This window comes from Aotus nancymaae, unplaced genomic scaffold (assembly GCF_030222135.1).
Source record: "Aotus nancymaae isolate 86718 unplaced genomic scaffold, 86718_ANA_hifiasm-v0.15.2.pri h1tg000007l, whole genome shotgun sequence".
NCBI lineage: Eukaryota > Metazoa > Chordata > Mammalia > Primates > Aotidae > Aotus > Aotus nancymaae.
The window spans coordinates 63,193,053-63,216,380 of NW_026988418.1; positions in this window are offsets into that span (position 1 = coordinate 63,193,053).

Consider the following 23,328-nt stretch of genomic DNA (forward strand, 5'->3'; position numbering starts at 1 on the left):
ATATAATGAGCACATCACCCTTACATCTTTTAAGCCTTTGATGATAGTGCTGGCTTCTGCAATTTCTCCTGGCTTGTGCTTCTGAGTGCTATTTTGGTCAGTGCAGAAAGTGGGGAGTTGATCAATTTCAGAGGCCTCCACTTGGCTGTTACTATTATCCTGACCCTTACTTCACAGCTTAGAGAACCAATGTGAGGATTCTGCCAGTTATAACTATCCCACATTTATACATGGAGACCAGGATATAGCTGTAGAATATGTCTGCAGACTCACTGAACCCATTGTGAGATGGATTAAGGCTAGGATTCTGTTTAACACCTGGCCTCCATAAACTCCTTCTTTTTTTTTTTTTTTTTTTTTTTTTGAGACGGAGTTTCGCTGTTGTTACCCAGACTGGAGTGCAAAGGTGCGATCTCAGCTCACCGCAACCTCCACCTCCTGGGTTCAAGCAATTCTCCTGCCTCAGCCTCCAAGTAGCTGGGATTACAGGCGTGCACCACCATGCCCAGCTAACTTTTGTATTTTTAGTAGAGACGGGGTTTCACCTTGTTGACCAGGATCATAAACTCCTTCTTTAACTTTAGGACTATGATGGCATTTCAGATCCCTTGGTCAGAACTTATATTAAACAGTGACAGTTCTTAAAGTTGTTGAAAAGTGAAGGTATTCTCCTGGTTATACACTGGCAAATGGCCACGTGTCCCCACTGGGAAGAATCAGAAGAATCTTTACTGTATATACTTGCAGTTGTATTGCAGTGTCCTTCCTAGAGGAAACCCTGTCTTCTCTCCAATCAGTGGGTTCTGAGTCTATGTACTTCCTTAGATCAAGAAAGCAAATGAGAACTGTGACTTTCCATTTTGATGGCTAAATTACTTTTTCTTTTTTATATATACAAGTCAAGAAACACCCTCCCTGACGGGATCATGCAGTGTGCTGGAGCCAGTTCATATCAGTTCACAAGAACTGTGTATAGCTCCTCCCAACCTGATGTCTAGTGAAGCCAGATTAGTAGCTTTGAAAATAGCCATGATGGGAGTATTCACATCATGGAATCTGGCAGATGCTATAAATAAGGGTTGTCTCTTTTTTTGTTTGTTTTTTTCCAGAAGCTGGTTGTATCAAACTCATTGATACTAGGAATCTCAGTTACTTGGCAGCATCTTCCTTTAGCAATTTTAACTTACTATTAAGAAAAAGCTGTCACTAAGCTTCTCAAAGACATGGTCAGATGGTAGGTTCTCAGGTCTTATATAGTACCTGGTTTCTAGTATTTCTGATTTCTTGAGCCCTGTGATCTCTTCTTCAATACCATACCAAAGAAGTTCAAGAGGGTGCAGCAGGGGCAAACTATGACGATGTGTTAGGAACTGGCAGCTGCTAACTGTGACAATTACTTGACTTCACAGGACAGTCCTCCGAGAAGTCATTCTAACTGCATCTTAGCAAGATTCTTTCAGGGCGAGAACTGAGGAAGACTTCACCCATGAATTTGTTAAACGCAGTGGTCAAAGCTTTACCCCTAGTTACACCCTGCTCCCTTCCTGTCTCTCGGTCCTTTGTCTCTCCCGAAGCTCATGATGAAGTTTCTGGGTTGCATAGATGTAGGTACCAAGCAGGGGCCAGAAATGTTTCATGCCTCAATGTCAACAAGAAAGCCTTGAAGTAGAAGGCAAGAGTTGTGCAGCAAGGGCATGAGATAAAGCACTGTCAGCCCGTGCCTATGTAAAGCCATCTGGAGCCCACGCAAAGCTGGAAGCCTCAGTAGCAGGTGAGGCAAGATATAGCAGGTGAGGCAAGAAGTAGTGCCTAAGAGTGTCTGACACAAGTAAGTAGACTAGACTGTAAGCTCTTTGAGGGTAGGAGCCCCATCTTATCTATCTTGAAATCCCTAACATGATTCTTGGCACATAATTACATTGGTCAATAAATATCTGTTAATGTCAATTGGACGTGTGGTGTTAGGGCTCAGAAACTGATAACCCAAAATATGGTACTTAACTGAAGAAGATTAACATGCTTAACTGGAGAAGCCTCAATGTCTCTCTGACACACACATTTCCCACCTGCCCCCATTTTCTATCTCTCAGTCTTGTCTTTCCCAAATCACAGGACGAGGTTGTTTCCTAAAGGTTCTTTATCTGCCTTCTTTTGGGACCCACCAAAGAAGAAAACAACTACGTCTGGTTCCTTTCCTGAGTTTTCAATAACTGAACTCATAGTATAGGAAGAAAGACTAAAGTCTATCAACAAATCTGGACAGACTTTTATCACAACCATTGTCTGGGCTATGGGCCCAACAGACTTTGTCCCTGGCCACTGTGTGTTCTTCAAGTCCACTGAATTCCCTAAAAATTATTTACTGTCCCTCTAAAATGATTTACACTTCCCCACCTCTCTTTCCCCTAAGAAGATGGTTATCTGTGCCATCTTCTCATGTGGTGGGATAATAATTCTGTGATTTCCCCAGTGCACGCTAATAAATTTGTGTGCCATTTCTCCTATTAATCTGCCTTTTGTCAGTTGATTTTTCAGCAAACCTTCAGAGGGAGACGGGAAGTTTTCCCTTCTCTCCTACAATGGAATTATTATATTTTTCTTTTTATAGATGCAGAAACCAAGGCTCAGATGGGATAACTGACTTTTTCAAGTCCAACAGACTTAGTAAGGAGAGGAGTGGCGATATCAGCTCAGATCTTCTCTTAGCCATGCTGAGGGTAATCACCTCACAGTTAGCTCTTCAATGGATATTTCTTGGGAGAGTTAAAATTCAATTCAGCTTTTTCCAAGATAGCTCTTTCCAGAACTCAGTGAATCCAGGTCAAAAAAGCACTGGACGGTAAATTGGCAACCACTCATTGTATCACATGATGTTTTCCAAAAGGTAAGACTGTCCCAATCAAAGGAGCTGATAGCAAACATAATGAATGTCAGCTGAGACTCTATAAACCAAGAAGCCCTGGGTTGACTGTGTTCATGTGACTTCCAAAGAGGGTAATCTGCAGGGGCTGTTCCTGCAGGGCCTACTTTGCACCCTTTGCTACCCTTTAGATACCAATTGACCTCATTTTCTCTTCTGTGTGATGGCCAAACCACAGGCTCCTTCCCCTTCTTTCTGGCCCCATGAGCATTAATCAACTTCAGCCTTCTCCAAGACCTGGCAGGGGAGATGCAGTACCTACTTCTTAATAAACTCAAACTGTCATTGAAGATGAAAGATGAGCCTGCAAAAGCTTGGAGCATCCCAACTCCCCAGCTTGCCAAGTGCAGGGAATTAGGAGGGGAGTGCCCTCCAGGACAGGTCACTGTGGATGGTGCAGAAAAGTCAGCTGCCTTCTCCTCTTTCCCTTCTCCTTCTTCCCCTAAATTCTCCCTCAGTGACACCACTGTGTCTGCAGTAGAGTGAGACTGTCTAGCTGTTTCTTTTTCAGCAAGACAATTTGGTGTGTGGTCTGTGGTGCCCACACATTCTTCTTTGCAATGAGTGGTGGGTGAACAGTGTTTTCCAAGTTGGATGTTGCAGTACCATAAGTAGAAACAGATCTCCCAGAGGCCCAAACATTTTTTTCTGCCTGAGTTGGGAGAATCAGCAGGCTCCTCTGTAGATGGCCCAGCAGATTCCTTGGGAGCAGCTTTACAGCGTTTTCCCCCTCACTGGCCTCACCATTCATAATGAAAGCTCAATTAGATGGTGGACTTCCACTTTTGTAACTGCCAGGCTAGTTATAGCATTATACTTTCATGCAAGATCAGGTTGAGATATTTGGAATCTGTACGTGTAACTATTTAAATGCCCGGGATGCTAACTGCTATCTACACATTCCCACCCACAAAGCCCTTTTCACCCAGAAGCTGGTACTAAGTACTGTTTACAGAGTTTTCAAAAGGCAGGACACTGTGCTAAGCACCTTATTATTTCATTTCACCTTCACGACAATTCTATTGGATAGATGCTTTTCATCAGTCACAAGAAGGAGAAATGTGAAGCCTAGAGAGGCTGAATGATTTGTATAAAGTCATGCAGTTAATAAGTGGCAACGTCAAACTTGAATTCAGGTCTGCAGATTCTGAATATCTCTCTTTCCATAACTACAACCTTACCTATTAGGGAAATTAATAAATGAGCAAGCATTTGCTGAGCACCTACTATTAAGAGATTCTGTGCTAGGAACTTTCACATCCACCTAACAACAATCTTGTTTTTTTAGGGGAGGAAACTGGTATCCTGGCTTGTTAGCAATGTCAGGGCAGACCCAGGATTTTATGCCTATTGGACTGTAAGATCCTTCTTTTCCCTCCCTCCCTCCCTCCCTCCTTTCCCTCTCTCTCTCTCTCTCTCTCTCTCTGCCTCTCTGTCTTTCTCTCTTTCTCTGTCTTTCCCAATTAATCATGTATTGATTCAACTAAGGTTAGAATCTTATCTTCGTAATCATAAGAGATAATTTATGCATTGTGCCTATCTCAGTATTTGGCACCCAGGAGGCAGTTGAATCATGTTAATTCCCACCCCCAAATCACCTAGATAAGTTTTGTATGGCTACTTCCCTCCCTGGTAACTAGAAAAGAGATAGCTCTTTTCCAGCTACCTGGTGAGAAGAGATTCTGTCCGACTTGGCTCGTGTTTCCTCTACTTGGGGAGCTGTGCCCTGCAGATGGTGTAGCCCACCCCTTTCAGGAACACTTGGAAGAACTGAAGGCATCATATCAGGACTGTAGTCTCCTTTCTGGTAGTTTCTGAAGAATTAATGAAAAGGCAAATTTTGCAAGATCTCAACATACGGGCTTTGTTTTTCCCTTACTTCTTGTTTTGCAAAGAAAGGCCCCTGCTGGCCTTTTAAGCCCAAGGAAAACTTAACCAACACTTGCTGCAAAACACTTTGCTTTTTACCCTGCATCAAATAACCTCCCCCACTCCAGAGATTTGCGTTCCAATCTCTGCAAAGGAGCAGCGAGAGGAAGCAGGATATTGAGTCTCATTAAGTTTCTTTGCTGTGTCAGTCGTCTTTCCCAGAGGGGGATGTAATATTCTCTTCATAATACTCAGCCCCTCTCACAAGTTGGCAGCTCCTTTCTCTCAACTTATATTCTTAGCTAAGAATGTGTTCACAGGGATTTTTTAAAAGCTTCCCCAAATACCTGTTTACTGACTTTCTCAGAGCGTTTCTGAGATGGCCACAAGGATGTGTGGGCTCTGAAGTCAGCTCAACCTTGCTAATGAGGCTCAGCTTAGCACCTCTCCCCAGCACTCCAGGAAGGGGTTGGGGGAGTCCGCTCTGCCCCTCTTCCTGTCCCCCAGACAAACACTCATTCTCAGCTAAGTCCTGTCCCCGCTGAAACTGGTGGGATCTTCCCAGGCCTTGGCTCACATGCCTTCCTGGGTTGGCTGCCCGGATCAGGACCCCTCATGGGTCTCCACATTTGACTTCAGAGTCTCGGCTTTGCCATTCCCCCAACTCTGGTACTGTTCTGTGTGACTTTGTTAAGAAAGTTAAAAGATATTTTCTGGTGTAAAAAATAGCTGAGATTTTTCTGCTTTGACAAATGTTATGATGTCAAGTATTGGATCTGGTCTTGGAATCTCCCCAGGAATAATAAAATATTATTAGCTAATAATATTATAAGCTAATAATTATAGCTAATAATTTGGTTACAAAGCTGTGACACTATTCTAAGTGCTTTAATCACTGAATCCTATAATAGCCCTATAAAGTAGGCACGATTATGTCCTTATTTTGAAGATGAGAAAACTGAGACACAGAGAGATTAAACTACTTTCCAAATGCCACATAAACTAGGAAGTAGTAGAGCTAGAATGATTACCTGGTCACCCTCATGAGCTTAACCTTGACATTAAACTTCCTGAGTGAGCGAGTCCCTGCAGATAAGCTGAGCAGTAGGTCTCGGAGAAGAAAGTCTTTGATTTGCTTTGTTTGAACTTCAGGGCCCCTATGTGAACCCCTGTCCATTCCATCTGGACATCCTCATTTCCCCCCACTCCCCGTTGTGGAGATTCTGCTCCAGCCAAGAGAAATTTCTCCCTGTCCTCTAACACAACCACACCACTCCCTCTGCAATTCCGTGTTTATTCATCTGCCACCTCTTTCTCTGCATGTTTTCCCTTCTTCCTCCACCCCAATTGAAATACCACCTTGCTCTCCTTCAAAAATTATTCCTAAATCGTCTAGCCCAGGACACCATTCTGGCCTTACCCAGTCCTGCCCATCTCCTAATTCAAATTTATTTGTGACTCTTTTAGGGGGTGGCTGTGAGGCAAGTGGGGGTGCCAAGTGAGAGAACTTTCTAGCTGGGTGACACTGAAGACCGTACTTCTAAAGAATCTTGGTCCAAGGTGAGGCATCCTTCTTAAAGTCCCAGGAGTCTATTCTTCTATTATTCTAGTCACTCCTGCCTTCTTCTGTGAGCTTGGCACTACATTAATATGGTGGGAATGCTAATATGATAAGATGCAGTCTTTTCCCTAAACATACTTGCAGTCTAGGTTGGTTTGATAGTACATATACATTACAGTGTAAGGAAGCAAGTCCCTAGTATCTGGCTAGAGACATCAAGTGCTCAAGGGAACTGACATGGGAGAGATCACATAGGTTAGGGGCAGGGAAGGAAGGTTTGGAGGGATGTATTCATTTTGAAGATAAGGTTTTTCAAGGCTAAGAGACAGTATAAAAATGGTAATGTAGAAGCAATATTTGGGCTTGGATAAAGGAACCTGGGTGAGGTAGACAGGAGACATGATGCTGGAAATGTACACTGTGGTCAAAATAGAAAGAACTTTACAGACGAGAGAGCATACTTGAGAAGGAATAATAAACGTTAGAGAATAAGAAGCCTGGATTTTATAGTGTGTGTAATGGGGAGCCTTTGAAGGTTTTTAAGGCTGGGGGAAATGGTGAGAAGTAACTCCTATAGCCACATAGAGGAGTTGTATTAGTCATCTGTTGTACAGACCAACAGGCCTTTGTCATAAAGAAATCTAAGCACTGGGATAATGGCCTAAGCAAAGGCAATAGGAGCGAAATGGACAGGAAAGCTTGCCATCCGATTGTATACAGAGAGGGAAGGAGTAAAGGTGAGTGCAGGACAGCAAGAAGAATAGGAAAATAAGAGGAAATGGAGATTTGGATAGATGAGGGTGTGAAAGAGAGATCTGTTGAGTTTGAAGTGCCTGGAGAACCTCCAGTGGAATCATTAGCACATAATTTGGAATGTGGCAGAAGTTGGAGCAGCATAGGTCTGCTGGTCCTGCGTGGAGAGGAGTACTCTGGGCCATTAAGGATTCAGTTCTTTGCTGCTACCTCCCACCGAAGCCAAGGACATATTTGCCTAAGGATAGATATTTCCTGATCTGCTTCTCGTCCAGGAAAAAGCCCACTTGGTTAACAAGCACCACTGTCTTGAGTTTCTGTCTCAGTTTAAAGATTTATTTTTTCCTTCTGTTGGAGCTCAGAAAATGATAACCCAAAGTGAAAGCCTCCAAAGCAAAGTTATTCTCTGACCTTCTCCTGACCTCCTGTCTCTCACCTCTCATCCTCCCTGATGGCAAGCCATAGAAACTAGAATTTCTCTTCCCTAATGTGGGTCATAGAAATCAGAACCTCTTCCCCTCCCTAAAAATATTACTCTAAGCTTCTCTTTTCTTTCTGTGTAACAGCCGGCCATAAAGAAAGTAAGACCCTCATTCCAGAGGGGTCCTGTCCCATACATGGGAAGAAGAAAGGCTACAACAGAGAGGCCAAGAAGAATCTGGACAGGCCTTCCTAGGTTTCCCACTCAGTCTATTACCATTAGGTCATACCCCTTTTGTAAAATCACATTTCTAGACAGTTGTCCCTGCTTCATTAAACCAAAGCATACAGTCAGATAGCTCCCCCTGTGTCTTCCGGGTCTTCATTCTGAAAGTTCCCATGTTATGTAAAACTTAATCAAATCAATTTGTTGTGCTTTTTTCTTGTTAACCTGTCCTTTGTTATAGGAGTGCTGGCTATGACCCTTGTGATGGGGAGGAAAGGGATGACCCCCTTTCTGCCCTTACACTTCCTATGGCTAGTCTGACCTCTCTGCCAGGATTCTGAACCACAGAGGAAGAAGCTCTTAGATGGAGATACTGATATCTACCAGGCCTTTCCTCCAGCTCCCATTCACACTGTTTTTTCTTAATGTTACTAACAGTGGCTTTTCCAATGTATTAGAAATAAAATGCCTCCCAAGCTGCTCTCCACTCCTTTATTAACTAAATCCAGAATCCCTGCCCCTTCACCTGAAATGTTCAAAATTGGGAATGTCTGTTTGCCTCTCCATTGACATTGCTGACTTTGACACTGATTGGAATGAGAGAGTTTTCCTTTTTGAGCTGCTGTCCCATAATGAGGTAAACATGGTATTGATTTTCCAAGCATGCGCAGTTGTGAGTAAATCTTAAATGTGCATCCTGCTGAGCACTACTCACTCCCCCACCTTTCTACGAGAGTCCTTCCATGTTTTTGGCACTTTTCAGCAGTGTCAATACATTTTTCAGGAGTTGAGAAGAACAGGATGGAAAAAGAAGAGGAAGGATAGGAAGAAAAAAATGTCCTTTTCAAAAACAATTATAAACATTTCAAAAATATTCATTATTCACAACAAGTACAGATGTTAGCTCTTTTGCTTCTCAATGGACAAGGGAAAAAAAACAGTTTAGACCAAAAGCATTTACTGAGCATCTACTAGAAGTCAGAAAAGTAAAGATTCGGGAGGTATAAAGATGAATAAGATACAGACCTCACCCATAAAAAGCAGAAAATCTCAGTCAGAAAGACAGAATGTAATTAAAAAAAAAGTAGGATTGTACAGAAAATAGTCCAAGTATGTACAAAGTTTAAGACCAGAACAATGACTCATTTCTTTGATATAAGGGGGATACCTCAGAGGACAGGCTCCTTAGTAGGATTTTGTAAATAGAAAAGAGAAATGAGATGCAGAACATTGCAGACAGAGGACACACAGGTGCAAAAGCCTGAAACAGCAGGGTCCTTTTATAGGACTATGAGAAATCTTGTCTTGCTGAGGAAAGAGTTGGAGATGAGTGCTTCAGGTTGGATAGAAGGATCAGGAAATCTCCAGGAGACATAGGTAGGGCTAATGATGATTCTGTAAAGTGTCCTTTAGGTCACACTAAGGAGCTTGACTTTTATCCTGAATATCAAAGGAAGACAATGAGAAATTATAAAAAAGAACCTAACTTTACATTTGTATATGAGTTCAGTTTTAGATATAAGTTTGAAGTTCCTATCTAAACTAGTTAAATGAAGATAAATCTAATTTAAACTATCCAATAGGGATATATTGGGTTGGAATCCAGGGGAAGCTTGAGTTGGGGAGAACATTCAGAGAGGGGTAGCATTGCATAAGTGGTATCTGAGCCAGCATAGAAGATGAACTCCCCCGAGGTGAGTGCATGGAGTCAAAGACAGCCCTGGACAGCAACCTGGGGAGCATCAGCATTCAAAAGATGGACAGAGAAAGATAAGCCCATGAGAGAGATCAGGAAGGTCCTCAGCATTGGAAGATGACAAAGATAGAATGGGGTCAGGAAAGTCAAGACACATTTCAAGGAGTATGGTTATCAAAGCTGAATGTAGAGAGGTTGAGCAAATTAATGGACTCGAAAGTTCTCATAGACTCAGCAAACATAAGAATCTATCAATGAAAATGGCCTGAATGGAGGGCTGGTAGATGAAAGCCAGAATGAGGCAGGTTGAGAACTGAATGAAAACAAGAAACTGGAGGTAGCAATTGGCATCTTGTCTTAAAAAAAAAACTGAATTGCAATGAGAAGTGGGGAACATTGAATCAAGGAAGTTATTGTTTATTTTAAGGTATGAGAGACTTGAGCATGAGTATGACTGCACGAAGAAGCCAGTCTTAAAAGAGAAGATGAAGATATGAGAAAGAGAGGAGATGAGTGAAGGAACAAGGTTCCTGGTCCCTGAGGAGGCAAGGGGGTGTTGGATGGAATAAGATCCAGAGCACAGAAGAAGGCGTGCCCTTGGACAGGAGGAAAGACAGCGCTTCTTCCATGGGAGGTAGAAAAGGGGTAAAGCCATTAATAAGGTAACAGTTGTGAGACTGGAGAAAGAAGCAGGAAAGGAAGGGAAACTGATTAGCTTGAGGCTAGCATGAGCTACGTGGGTGAAACCACATCACAACTTTTTGACTGGACATCCCTGTGATAGAAATCTCTATACAACAAAAGCTTTCTAAGCTCTGGCTAGTGGCCTGTGTATATGACAAAACCAAATGCTGTGGTCAAAGAATGAGGATAATTCATAGAGGCAGTGTCAAGGAGACATTGCCAATAACAAAAAAGCACTTCAAAAAGAAAGTACAAATGATTTGCAAATGGTAGCTAGTGTTGTAATTACTGTGCAGGATGTCCCTAATGCTACATCTCCTGATTCTTTCCCAATCTCTTGTATAGTTCACTTAAAAAAATTCATACTAGTTGAACATACTATCTAAAGGGCCAATTGGGCACAGTCTGACATTTCATGAATGGGTCATTGAAAATATCCCCTGAATACAATGTAGCCATCCCTCAGCCTTAATAGATCTCCCATTCCTAGTGGAAGTCCTATCTTGAGATCAAGTCTAGGATCAAATACTGAGAAATGAATTAGGCACAATCAGAGACCTTTCAATTTATGTTGATTTCCCTCCCAAGGTGGGAGTTTTCTGTATCCTCTGGGAACTGCACCAATTCTAAGCCAGAGGGTGAAGTTAGTTTGGCTTTACGACCCTGAGCCTCCCTCTTTTGTCCTTTTTCCTTTCTTAGCAGCTAGATTCTTTTCTCTCCTCCAGGCACTCCACCTCCTAATCACTACTCTTCACTTGCCAGGAGAAAACTGGCTTTCAGCATAGGATCTGAAATTACATTGGTCATTTACACCTTAATGTAATTCTAAGGAACTGTTTACTCTCTCCCAGAGGCATGGTTACACAAGTCTTCCATTTTAATTTTATTAAAGGCTTTGATCCCTCTTAGAAGGCGTTGGACATTCAGAATCTGGAGAGAGAGCAGCCCTTGTTATAACCTACCAAATCCTCCAAAAGCTGGGCAGGGCACACAGGCTCTTTTCTGAGGTGACAGCACAGTAATGATCAGAACCTTTGAATATTTCTCTCTTTGGCATGCTGTTACTTTTGCTTCTTTATGGTTCTTTGTTGATAGAAATGGATGTAAAGTAGCCTAAATGCTTGGAGACAAATAAAATTTATTGTTGGTGGAAATGCAGTCTCATCTTACTGCCTTCTCCCAAACCCTTATGACTATTCTTTTCTCCTGTCCCCTTAGTGAAGCCAGTGGCAGTTGCATAGTTCTGACCCTTTAACTGCATCTGAGCACCTCTGGAGTTCTGTAATTCAGGTGTTAGAGCAGTAACTTTGTGGAGATCATTTCACTCAAGCTTCATCTTCGGTCAAACAACAACGATGTCTTAGAAAAGTCCTGTTTCTCTAACCTTATTCCATGCCTGCTTCCATATCAAGGGATGAAAAATCAGAGCAGACATCATGTGGATTATTTATATGGATAAAATCTAGCCAGGCTGCTCAAGATGTACAGCAGGCACTTGCTATTCTGCTACTCTGGCCCTAGGAAAACCAATTGCAGTTGACACAGTAATCAGTTGCTCCTGAGAACATGGTTCTTTAAAAAGTTTTCAGAGACTCCAATGAGAAGAGCGTGGAGCTTTGAGGGTCCAGCTCATGGGATTGCTATGACTCAGCATCCCTAAAGTAAAGGTTTCACAAACACTAAAATCAACATCTGAAACAGCATCTTGGTTAGACTGATGCTTTATTTCATTCCCAAATAAGACTTGTCTCTCTGTCCTTGAAGGGAACCTTAGCACTAGGGCAGCCAAGAATGGTGGAGTGCCTGCTCCAAAGTGTGGGACCTCAGAGAAAAAAACTTACACAGCAAACTAATGTTTTCTGGATATTTTTCCTGCTTCTAAAAGTGATACACACCCACTGAGGAAGTTTGGAAAATAAAAAGCCATAAAGAAGAAAATTAAAATTACTCATCATTCCATCCACCCATATCATTCTGGTGTATTTCCTTTGAGCCTTTTGTATATTTTACAATATGGAAGCTTATCACATATACGATTTTATGTTTTGATTTTTGTACTATGGCTATAACAAGTTTGATTATAAAATCTCAAACTCATCAGTTTATAAACATGGAATGCTTTTACTTTTACATTATTTCCCAATTACTGTGCCAAGTCAAATCCTCTCTCCCTCACTGAGGAAAAGATATCCTTGACAACAGCTCTATTCGGTTCCACAACTTTCAGTCACATTCAGTTATTAAAATGGTATTGTTTTGGTTTTAAGCTTAGTCTTTCATATTTAAAACATTTAATTCCATATTTAATTGATTCATGAGTGCCCTCAGATTTCCTCCTACCCCAAAGGATGGGTTGCAGTTGCAGCTTATACTAAGAAGTAAAGAGGGGGCAGAGGGCAGAATCTGTATGTTCTTATGTAAACCCTCCCTTTGCTCTGCCTTTACCCACTGCTGTATAAGGATATGTAGGGGAGTAAAAGAAAAAAAAAAAAAGAAAAACCTACCTACATGACTACTCTCAGCAAGTTGCTGCCCCTTCCTGTTGGTCATAACCACTAGTCTAGCTCTTAGTCCCTAGGTCCACATGGATGGGCAGGGGACCCTCCAAGTCTTACTGATGTGGGGACTGTCCTTATGGTGCTCCTTTTTCTCTCAAACATCAGCATTCCTGCCATGCTCATATACTCTCCATGGCCTTACTCTATGGCCAGTGGATATAAGAACTGTCTAGTGGAGCCAGGCAGGCGCGGTGGCTCACGCCTGTAATCCTAGCACTTTGGGAGGCTGAGGCAGGTGGATTTCTTGAGGTTGAGAGTTCGAGACCAGCCTGGCAAACATGGCAAAATCCCATCTCTCCTAAAAATATAAAAATTAGCTAGGCATGGTGGTACGTGGCTGTAATCCCGGCTACTTGGGAGGCTGAGGCAGGAGAATCACTTGAACCTGGGAGAGAGAGGTTGCAGTGAGCTGAGATGGTGCCATTGCACTCCAGCCTGGGTGACAAGAGTGAAACTCTGTCTCAAAAAAAAAAAAAAAGAAAGAAAGAAAAGGAAAGAAAGGAAAGAAAGAAAGAAAGAAATGTCTAGTGGGCACTCACCTCGTCACTTGACTATACCTCAAAACCTCTCCCTATCCACTGCAGTGTTCTGTCTTCAGCTATGGCAGAACCTTGGAATAAGATGTTAGCCTTATGTTAGCCTTTCCCTCTTGGAAGCACCCACTGGGACCCCCTCTTTTGGTTTGAAGATGATGATAAATTGAATTTTCTTCATCTATTCTTCCATGGAGAGATAAAAATGAATAAATGTTCTTCATAACACTGATCTTCATTAAAATGTACTTTTATTTTATATCTCAGTAATAAAAAGCCACCAAATCAGTTCTACTTTTGTCAACTCTGTTGGTATGAGGAATCTCAAGATTAAAAATCAGATTCCCTTTAAACTCAGCCACTATAATATTTAATCACTTTGTTTTTGACAGTTCTCTGTCTCTGCTATAAGCTGCATTATTCCTAAGGGTAAACACCTCAATCAGTACCATCCTATCACAAAGAAACTTTGAAAACATCATTTCATGTCTCCTTTACTCCATCATATGGATTATCATATTTTTGCATATCTAGGTTGTTTCTACTTTTGTATTATAAACAATGCTGTGACAGGCATCTTTGTTCACATTTTAGGTAGTTTTCTTAGGATTATAGCTAACAGTTATTATGCACATCTTATATTTTAGCATTTTGTTAGGCAAGCATTATCTTATTTAGTCCTTATAGGATATTGGTACAATTACTGGTGATAGATGTACAGAATTGATTCATTTATTAAACAATGATATTGAATTCCTAGCACATGGCAGCACTGTCCTTGGTGTTCTCTTTCATCTATACCTTTCTTGACAGTGGTACACTACACAAGTTCTGAAACTTGCTATGTGACCTTAATATCTGGTTGAAAGCAGGGCAGGACAACTCCCCACATAGGCTGAGAAAATCTCTTGGATCCCAACATCCTTGATTCAGACCCCAGCTCTCCCTTCATTCCATGAATAGAGCATAAAGTGCAGGTTATGCCACAAATCATCAGGAAGAGTCTCAGGAGATATCTGCGTTGTCTCAGGTTTTAAAGTCAGAAAATTATAAGCCCTCTCCAAGGTGCTGAAAACAGCCTTGCTTACTATGTGTGAACAAACAATTATCACTGACCCTGCATTTGGTCATCACTCAGCCCTCTGAAGGATCAGCAAGACAGATGCTTTGCCTTCTAATCACTGTTTAAGTAATGACTGAAACTAAGTTTTGGAGTTTTCCTTCTTTCTTCATCCCCTAGGACCAAGTGATACTAAGCTGTAGAAATAGCATTCCTGGCATCTGCAGAGTGACCCATCTTTCCTAGAAGTGAGAGAATGGAAAAAGGTCCTTAAGATATCTGAATCCTTGAAATCTCTGATTAGCATTGTGTTGGTTATAGGTGTGGTAAGGGAGAGAGAGTGGGAGGAATAGCATATGCACTGAGTAATCCTTCCCCCCATCAACTCAACATTAATGCTTTGTCCTCTTCTACTGGGAAAACAGTAGAATTTAGATAAGAGGCAGATATAATAGCTAAAAACTTGAATCTAGAGTCTGATAGTCTTAGATCTGAATTTAGTATCTGTCATAAATTTGTTTAATATAGTTGCTGCCTTGGCATCTATTTTAAAACCTGACGTAAGTTATTTAAAACCCAGTTGTGCCTTCTCACCTTTGGTCTAATTAAAGCTCCCCTTGCCTGTGTGATTGTTCCAACACAGCCTGTTTGTTCCTCCTTTTAATGGCAGAAAACCAGACCCACCTCACAGCTGCTGAACAAGATACAACCTAATGATCAACACCAGAGTCACGCAAATAATAAGTTCTCTCCTATGCATGCGCTTTCTTTAAACAAATCAATATACAACCACCACAGGAAAGCCTAAGGGATGATGCCCACGGACATTAATAAAGGCACACTCCCACAGGTGTGTGTGCTCTCCCCCTCCACCTTTCTTCTTCTCACTTCCTCACTCCCTCTCACTCTCCACCCACTGGTTGAGCTTCCTGCTGCCTTCAGACTTCCCAGCAATCCCCCAGCCAGCACCCCTAACCCCTTGGGGACCTGTGAGTAGTACATTTCTCTTGTTGCATGCATTTTGGTTTTATGGCCTTATTGTGGCTCACCTGACAAACACACCTGAATGTAACTCCACCTCTGCCCCCCCAACCCAAATTCGGGCTTCCTTGGAGAGTGGCTGTCTTGGCTTATAGATACTCTTAACAGAGAGACCTCAAGAACGAACCAGAAAGAAGCCATAACAGTAAAAATTATAATAGTATCACTCTATGTATCAGTTAGGATTAGGCATAGTTCCCAAGAAAAGAAAACAAAAGCTTTATGAGCTGTCAGGGATTAATTTTTCCTCACCAAAGTTCAGAGTTAGGCAGTTTAAGTCTGTGAATCTCCTCAGGAATGCCATTAAGGGCCCAGGTTCCTTTTTCCTTCCTGCTATGTCTTGGCATCATATGGTTCCCATCCTCAGAGTTATAAAATGGATGCTGTAGTTTCAGGCCTCATGTTTACATATTGGGCAGGAAGAATAGGCAGACAGCATGGTAGAGGAGTCTGTCTCTTAAAACAATGTTCCAGGAGATTCACCTAGGAACTTCGACTTACATCTTATTGACCAGATTTTCTTATTGCAAGAGAAAGCATGAAAAACAATGTTTTAGCTTTCTAATCTCTATAGCAAGGAAATCAAGGGAGAAGCCAGTTGTAAATGTTTCATTATCTGTGTGACCTTGGTTATGTTACTTGACCTAGAAGTACTTTCATTCATGTCTCTGTAAAATAAGGGCATGATGTTGCCCCACCTTGTAGAATTGTTTCAAGGGTTGAGATCATATATGATAAACCCTCATCAGAGTGCCTCGCATGTCATTAGCTCTCTATAAACCTTTCTTTTTAAAAGTAAATTACAGCAATATTTATAGAACATGAAGAGAAAGAAGTAAACAATTCAGAACAGAGTTGCAGCCTCTTGCCCTAGGATTTCTCACTTAGCTGAGAGCTCAGCTGAGTGCTGAAAACTATCATTAATACCTATTTATTGATGGCACCCAGCAGAATCTAGAAACTACCAAAAATTGTGATCCCTTTGCAGTAGTAGCTATTACAAACAGAATGTTTAAGACTGCACCCTCATTTGGCGTGATGCTTGTGATGATCTGCCTCATTGCCATAGCTGTGTCCCTAAAGAGCTATGCATAAAGAGAAATTTGGTTAATATCTTTGGATGTGGAATCAATGGGTTTGGATGTGTGACCTTGTTCTGCCACTTACTATCAATGCAACCTCAGGTTAAACCTTTTTGGACTTCAGTTTACTCATCTGTAAATTGGGGATATAATAACTCTTCTCTACCTCACAAGATTTTGGAGGTCGAATAAAGGAGTGGAGGGGTGTGCATCCAAGAAAGGGGTTTGGTGACTCTCATCTGGGAACCGCCTTTTCCCCTATTAATATATTCACCTGAAAAGACACAGCCACTCCCATTTCCTCTAGATCTGGAGACATGGGCCCAGATTCCAAGTAGGAAGTTTGTTTTCACATCCCCTCTTCCCATTCTGTGAGCTCCAGAATGTCTATGCTCTTAACTCACTCTAGCATAGGACTCAGCTACTGTGCATACAGCAAGAGGGCAAGAATAACTACAGGTGCAGGCAAGATGAAATTAATTTTGTTGAGTCCTACTATGTTCTGGGCACTTTGCTGAGTTCTCTACATATAGTATATAGCTAAAATTTCAAACATTGTTTTGTATATATGCTTAATACAAACACATGCATATACATACTTTTTAAAATAATCAAAATAGGTTCCAAAAGTTAAGCAACTTGCCCACGGTTCCATAGCTAGTAACTAGCCAGAGTGTGATTGAAACCCGACTCGTCAGCTAAAGAGATCAAAACATCGACTGGGGGACAATTTATCCAACATGTCATTTCATAGATGACAATTCCAAGGGTTATAGCAGTGATATTACTTGCCCACACAGTGATATTAGCTGGGCTAGAACTGGATTCTAGATTTCTGAAAGGTCAAGTTAGCAATTTTCCTATTGTGTGATCATGTAGTCCTGATGGTATAATTTCAGACATCAGCTGAGGAATGGAAGCGGATTCTCAGGGCAAACAAGGTCACTTGCCCACCAAAAATCAGACCAGGAGACCCTGCAACTGGCAGTGAGCTGGTTCAATTGGACTGAATTTTGACAGAGATTTTTCTACTCCTTTTGAAAATATATCTTATAGAAGGCCCTGTCAATCCTTGCTTGAACTCCCAATGAGACATCTTCAGGGAAGAGGTAGAGAGACAGGAGAAGAGAAGAGAAATGAAAAGCAAGGGAGAGCAAAACAAGGCAAGGAGAAAAATCAATGCCTCATTGCAAGCAGGTGGGAGCTGTGGTTGTGATGAATATTTACTGTGTAGTGGTCTAATGATTTTAGAAATGTTTTTTTGACTGTACTGAGCGCTTGTGGGATTGTTTTTCAAGAAATAAAATACATTAAAGCTCAGTCATTAAGAGCTTAAAGGAAGAGGGAGTGCAGGCTCCAAGCCCATTTGCACACCCTGTTGTTAAGTAAGGCCTCATTCCTAATGCATTTTTAATTTATTCTGTTTTGTAAAATAAAACTTTAAACTGCTTCTTGTACCATCAAATTTATAGGCAGCTCCCAAGCCTGTCCCCATGGAGCTCTGCTGAGTTGCAGGGTGGTCACAGATGAGTTGCAGGTCCAAGTGCTCTCCTGTTCTGGGCTTCCAGAAGGCTCTGCCAGGCTCGGATCTTTGCAAAAGCCGTGCCCAGTTTCTTCCTGCTGAGGAAGCTGTCCTGTGTTGCTGGGATTGTTGCCAGAGGTGAGAGGAAAGCATTTCAGGCCAAAAGTGGTTTTGCCCCTTGGAAAAACTGTAGGTCTCTGAGATCTGGACTTCTAACCAAGGCATTCACCCTCCCTGAGGAGATTGGAGACCCCAGGAGAGTATTCTTGCCTGAGAAGTAGGAAAAGGCAGTATGAACTTTGTAAACCTGGAATGCATTAGCTCACATAAACCTCTCTACAGCTCTAGGAAGTGGGCGTTACTTTTTGTTACACAATTGAGAGAATTATGACTTAGGAAGGCTAGTCACTTGTTCGAAGTCAGATCAATAATAAGTGACAGAGCCCGTGATTCAGGTTAGTAAGACTCCGAAGCCAGGATATGGGAAGGCAGAAGGGTTAGCAAGATGGCCGTGTAAGGATCCTTTCCAATACTGCTCCAAGAGAGGATTTGGAACTAAGCTTAAAACTTGCGTTGCCTCTTTCAAAAGACAAAAACACTACTTGTCTGAGGTACAGCTTACTATGGGAATTTGGACTTTTATTTTTCTTCCTTATCTAATTTCTTCCTATAAATTGTCCCCCTTCCTTCCTTCAGTTCTTTGCTCAAATGTCTCCTTATCAGAGAGGTCTTCCCTGATCACCCACATAAGACAGACCTCCTACTGTCACCCAGAATACTCAGGCCAACAAGTACCCTTACCCTGCTTAGTTTTCTCCATAATATTTTTGTTGTTGTTGTTTTTGTGTGTATGTCTCTTTTTCAAGACCCATCACATTTACATATTTGCTTATTCTTAGTCTTTCCCATCAGACTGTAAGCTCTGTGTGAGCAACAACTTCATCGATTTTGTTGTGTCTAGAGGAGTGTCTAGCAAGTTCTTGATAAATAGTTGTTGAATAAATGAATAAGCTCCCTAGCTCTGGGGCCCATCTCTCTCACCATAATTCACTGGTCACAATTTGTGGGCAAGAGTAACTGATTTATATCAGCTTGAGAACAGTGTACAATAAGTTGATATTTCCAATAGTGGATATCCTCAAAGTAGAGTCAGATTATCTGAATCCTCAAAGTAGAGTCAGATTATCTGAATCCACAAGGTGCTTCAAAGATTGGCCAAACCAATTCTCTCATTTTAGAGATGAAGAAAAGGCCTAGAGAGGTAGAGTGATTTCCCCAAAATCACAAAGCTTGTCAACCCAAGGCTTCTTATGACCAATCTTATTCTCTTTCCAGACAAACAGATGGGCTGCTACTGGGGGTTGGGACCCTAGTATCTGAGGAGAATTTTCAGAGCTCTGTATATCCTCTCATCATTGTGGGAAGCTTGGGTCAGTTCTACACTGGAGAAAGGTTAGGAGAGGTGAGGGGCCGAGGCCCTTGCTAAGCCAGGCAGTGTGGCTGTTATGCTTTTACTCCATCTTTGCTTGCTAACGCTACCTAATATAGTCCATGCACCTGGCTGACTGTGACCAGAAGCCCGATAGGAAGCTTCCTTCTTGGTATGACTTTTGCAGCTCTGGGAAGAACTCCTTACTCCATATCTGCTTTTTCAGAAAGCCTGAAGTTTCTCTAACAGAATATGAAGCCTGATGCAATCACAGGAAGTGGGAGGACCCACTCTCACTGCAAACCTGCTGCTTACTCCTGCACCCAAGGCTCCCTCTTTCGCCTTTGCAGATAGAGTCTGCTGCTGGGCCGCCCATCACTACCCTTGAGCACCCAGGAGACAGCTGGCTGCCTCAGAGGAACCACTTCCCCGGAAAGAGACTTCTGAATTTGCACTTAACTATGAGAAAGAAATGCACCTTTATTAAGCATTTATGTGTCCATTATGCTGCTGCTTTCATGGTTTCTTTTTTCAGCCAAGGAAGACTAATGAGAATATTCAAATTCAAAGCTGACAAATCCTAGGCTCAGAGAGGTACACAAACTTGAGCTAGTGAACACAGACCTGGCCAATCCACGCAGCCATGACCCTCAAGTATCAGGTGGGTTGCCTCTGTAATCAAACTGACTGTGTTGACTAGGTGACATGGTGGCTAGGCAGGCCTCCCTTTGGTGGCTTTGACTATGAGGATAAGACTCCATCCTGGAGAGTCTCTCAGGGAGTCATCTGAGTGAGAATCCTTCAAGGAATTGATCTGCAGGCCACAGCAGGGAGCACTGTCAAGAAAATGCTCTGAAGCAAAAGCAGTTACCACCTCCGGCTTGTTGCTGTCATGGAGACCCATGAGACCAGCTCAGTGTGCAATATACCCAGCCCCCTGATTTGGGGAAGATGCACAGTAATGGGTCAGATTACCAGGCCTAATTTAATTGCTCTTTTTACTCTTCATTATCAGGGAGAAAGCAGTGGAAGGTCCTCAGAGTTCCTTTTCTCCATACCAATGTGAATGTCCATGTCAGTGGAGCTCCGTCCAGTACCTAGTGGCCTTCTCCCCTCCCCTACCTGGACTTTTCTTCTGGGATGGTGCAAAAAGCTTCCTCCTCACCTTTCATGAAAAAAATGTTTCTGTTTTTCTTGATAGCCCTATTCTCCCCTTACCTCTGGTATTATTCAGCTTGGCTTGCAATTTATTTTAAGGATATCAATACCAACAAATCATTTTTTAATTTTTATGGCACTTGCTGAAATTTTGTTGATAAAGTAACCGACAAGTGCATGATATTGTTGGTAACAGTGTGGGGAAATGGCCTCTGCTGGTAGCCCACTTTGGGAGCTGTGCTGGCCTACTGAAAAATGCAGACTGTGAGAAAGGTGGGCCTTTCTGCTCAGGGTCTAGGCTTGTGGGTTCAATTGCTTTGAAAGAAGAAGAAAAGTGGATTTGGAAAAAATGCAACTTATCGTGGAGACAACTGGGGCACAATCTCTAAATGACATTGTATGTGAATGAATGAGGAAAGGCTAGAGTGTAATAGAAAGTAGGTATGAGAAGATGCAGGACTCAGTGAGATAAAACAGAAAATCCTTGGTGAACCCAACTCAAATTGGGAAGCAATAATAAAGGTGAGTTCATCCATAAATCAGCTTGTCCCTTTCCCTGCCTCTGGATGGTATTACCTGTTAACAGCCAGGATTCTCCTCTATCCAGGGAGAGTATTGATGATAAGGGTCTCCTGGGATCACAAGAAACCATCCAGTCTAATAGCCTAGTTTTTCATGTGAAGAAATGAAGCCCCACAGAGATGAAGTAATTTGTATGTCATAAAACTACCCTGTGGCAAAGATGGGGCTGACGCCTGGGTTTTGAACTTTAGGTTCAGTGCTCTTCCATTTAACAAATATATTCACACACCTATCCACCTGCCTCCACCCAACCCACCCATCCACCCATTCCTTCCCCCATCCCTCTATCCATCCACCTACCCACTACCCACTCACCCACCCATCTGCCTATCCTTTGACTCATCCATCTACCCACCCATCCATTCACCCCCCTCCCATATCTCCACCCACCTACTCACTCATCCATCTATCTAACCACCTATCACCCACCCACCCACTCACCCACCCATCCACCCATCCCTTCACTCATCCATCCCTTCACTCATCCATCTATCTATCCATCCATTCACCCATCCACCCAATCATCCATCCAATCATCCATCCACTTATCCCTTCACCCACACACCCACTCACCCATCAATGCACCCATCCTTTCACCCACCCATCCCTTCACCCATCCATCCTGTCACTCATCCATCTATCTAGCCATCCATTCACCCATCCACCCACTCATCCATCCACTTATCCCTTCACCCACACACCTACTCACCCACCCATCTACCTATCCCTTCACCCACCCATCCCTTCACCCATCCATCCCTTCACTCATCCATCTATCCATCCACTCACCCATCCATCCACCCATCCATTCACTCATCCCTTCACCCACCCACCCACTCACCCACCCATCCACCCATCCCTTCACCCATCCATCCCTTCACCCATCCATCTATCCATCCATCCATTCACCCATCCATCAATCCATTTACCCACCCAACCATTCACCCATCCCTTCACCCACCCATCCCTTCACTCATCCATCTATCCATCCATCCATTCACCCAGCCATCCACCCAGCCATCCACCCATCCCTTCACCCACATACCCACTCACCTACTCATCACTCATCCCTTCATCCACCCATCCCTTCATCCATCCATCCCTTCACCCATCCATCTATCCATCCATCCATCAACTCATCCACTTGCTCACCCATCCACCCATCCCTTCACCCACCTATCCCTTCACCCACTCATCTATCTATCCATCCATCCACTCACCCATCTATCCACCCATCCATCCCTCCATTCACCCATCCATTCATTTATTCACCCACCCAACCATCCATCCATCTACCTACTCACCCATCCATTCCTTATTACCCATTCATCTATCTATTCACCCAGCCAGCTATCTATCTATCTGTCTATCTATCTAGCCATCCATCCATCCATCCAACAATCCAACAATCCTTTCCTAAACTTAAAGTGCTAGGAATCTAGCATGCTGTAAACCAGGATTTCTAATTGGATGGTTGTTATTTTATAGTTGGCATAAAATTACTTTTATAATCTCCTGGCCTCTTGCCTAATATAGACCCAGGACATCTCCACAAAAGCTTCTATCCATCAACTAATAAATGGGTAAACAAAACATGGTATACCCATATAATAGAATATTATTGAGACACAAAAAGGAATGACATACTGATATATGCTACAATGTGAATGAACCTTGAAAACACTACACAAAATGAAAGAAGGCAGACACAAAAGGTCACATATTATTTGATTCAATCTATATAAACTATCCAAGTAAATCCATAGAGACAGAAGGAATATTGATGGTTGCCAGGGGATGGGTGGCAGGGGAAATAGAGAGTGACTGTTTAAGGATTTTCTTTTGGGGTGATAAAAGATGTTTTTAATTTGATGTAGATGCTGATTGCATGACATTGTGGATGTACTAAGTACCACTGAAATGTACACTTGAAAATGGGTAAGTTTATGTTTTGTGAATTTTGCCTCAAATAAAAAATATATGATCTTCTGTTTCCCTGAGTTCTTGGCTGAGGTGAGGCAGGGGAATGGAGTGCATCCATTGGGCCACAACCAGGAAGGTCTATGTGACTGCTTCTGGGCCTCATGAACAGGGTGATTGTCCTACAGAAAGTGCACCCTACAGCTAAGAGGGCCTAACCCTGAGGGATCCTAACTCTTGTGGGCCCTTTGGCCCTAGGCGCCCCAACAGAGGGATTTGGTGGGCTCTTCCCCCAATGGGTCCAGAGTCTTCTC